Here is a 287-nt window from a genome sequence, read left to right as displayed (position 1 = left end):
GATGCCTTTTTTGCATGCCAAGTATGATGGCATTCATCTTTCGGTTAAATGATTCCAAAAATCCACTTTTCTTCTGACTCACAAACAAGTTTTGTTGCTTCATGACATTTAAAAATCTCCCAGTGAATTGTAGACTATGAAACCACTGCAGCTCTTCGGTTAGCCAAAATGGCTTGCTTATCTAATTGCATTTATGGCTCAAAATAATAATTAGGACACATCTGAATATGAGAAAGCCCGAGCCATGAATTCATTCTTTACCTATTATCGAGATGAATGTCAAATCA

Source organism: Plasmopara halstedii (assembly GCF_900000015.1).
Source record: "Plasmopara halstedii genome assembly, contig: Scaffold_322, whole genome shotgun sequence".
Classification (NCBI taxonomy): domain Eukaryota; phylum Oomycota; class Peronosporomycetes; order Peronosporales; family Peronosporaceae; genus Plasmopara; species Plasmopara halstedii.
Note: the sequence above shows the minus strand (reverse complement) of the source record.